We start from the raw sequence: 2,005 nt of genomic DNA, 5'->3' as shown, positions 1-2,005 counted from the left end.
ACACAACCAGGTTACTCTTTAGAAGCATGGATGGCAAGATTTCAGCTCACTTATTTGGGACACAAGTCATCAGGAAAGACCAAGTACTAGAAAAGGACGTAATGTTGGTATTGTAGGGGATCAAAGAAAACAAGGGAAACCCTCAATGAGATGTGTTGACACAATAACCACAACAAAGGACTCAAACATACCAATGATCATGAATATGGCACAGGAGGAGACAACGTTACATGCTGTTATACATAAGGTCTCCATGAGTGAGAGCTTCCTCAATGCCAACAAACAACAACAATCACAGCAAAACATCTTGTTGTTGTTGGTATGTGCCGTTGAGTTGGACCCAACTCATAGCGACCCCTCCATGGGTTTCTGAGGCAGTATCACTTCAGAAGTAGATTGCACAATCTTCCTTCTGAGGAGTGGCTGGTGGGTTTGAACTGCCAGCCTTCTGGTTAGCAGTCAAGTACCTTAGGATAAAATCCTAGGATTGAGAGATAGTGACTGTTAGTTTCACAAACTGAATTTCCTTAATTTGTCCTAATGGTCCAAACTTGAAAATGGCTTGTTGAATTTCAGCCTTCTTAGCACATTCAAACAGTTTATTAACCTCAGTGGGATTTTAAGCCTGGCCTGGTAAACTTAAGTACATTAGTAAATTAAAAAAAAAAGAAGAAGAAGAAAAAGAACCCACTGCCATTGAGTCGATTTTCACTCACAGCAACCCCCATTGGGTTTCCAAGGCTGTAAATCTTTACAGAAGTAGACTGCCTCATCTTCTTTCTGTGGAGCACCTGGTGGGTTTGAACCACTGACCTTCTGGTTAGCAGCCAAATGCCTTACCCACTATACCACCAGAGATCCTTTATTAGTGAATATACTCAAGAAAAATCCAAGGATGATGAATAAAAAATAAGCATACTTCACCAAATCAGCACAATCTACTTACTCAGAGTCATCATCTCCATAAAATATTACTTGCACACAACCTGCTTTGTGCACCAAAAACTGAATGAGAGAAAATGGCCATGGCAATGCATTTTGTGGTGCCTCGTTTGGATGGTTGTGCAGCAAACCATCCCTGGATCTCTGAGTTCAGCCTGCTGAAAGTTAACACAGTGGTACAAGTGAAGAATGGAGAAAGAAAGTGAGCCGGTGACCTCATTTGCCATAGTCGGTTTGTGAGACTGAGCATCTGACCAAGATAACATTGTCCTCATCACTCTGACTGGTCAATGTGGATGACATATTTTGGGCATCTCTGCTGATTCCATGACTGTAAGTTTTACACTGTTCACAAATCCCCATCTGCAGTTACAGTTAAGTAGTTGAATACTATATTTTAGATTCTCACTTCCTCCATGAAATTGAGATGACATATAAAATTAGAAGAAATGTATTGTTCTAGTAACTTTCTCTGTCTTCTATGGCCAGTTCACAACTGCAAACAGTTAACTGGGAAGGACTTCTTGATCTTTGCTCTTTAAAGAACATTAGTTGGCATAGTGCTATGTATTCCCTAGTTTAACTCTCACAATAACTACAGGACAGATGTATTGTTCTTATGCCATTCTCATTCATGTTTTATTTGTGAGAAAATTAAAGCTTGGATGAGTTGATTAACTCATTAATAATAATTCTACAAAGTCAGGACCTGATCAGCTCTGTCTGACAACAAGCTCTTTGCCCCTCTATACCTACTATCCAGGTAATCTCTAACTTATGACAGGGTTCTTTTCTACTGGCTCTATTGTAAATCAGTTGTGACATAAGTACTCTTTTTTTTTTTTAATTTTCATTATGATTGCATTGTATTATCATTATCTTTATAAGTCTAATCTTTATTTGTCTTTGAGAGTTGTAAAGATTACATATAAACTTACAGATATATTTTAATACATATATATATATATATAATACATAAATCATAAAAATTTACTCCAATAATTAAGAAGAGTTGGACAATGTGGGTATTTTGTCAGTTGCAATAATAGCTCCATTTGTGGAT

The sequence above is a fragment of the Orycteropus afer genome, unplaced genomic scaffold (assembly GCF_000298275.1).
Source record: "Orycteropus afer afer isolate SDZICR_OR568_19922 unplaced genomic scaffold, OryAfe1.0 scaffold00270, whole genome shotgun sequence".
NCBI classification, from domain to species: domain Eukaryota; kingdom Metazoa; phylum Chordata; class Mammalia; order Tubulidentata; family Orycteropodidae; genus Orycteropus; species Orycteropus afer.
The sequence above is the reverse complement of the archived record's forward strand: the minus strand, read 5'-3'. Positions refer to the sequence as shown.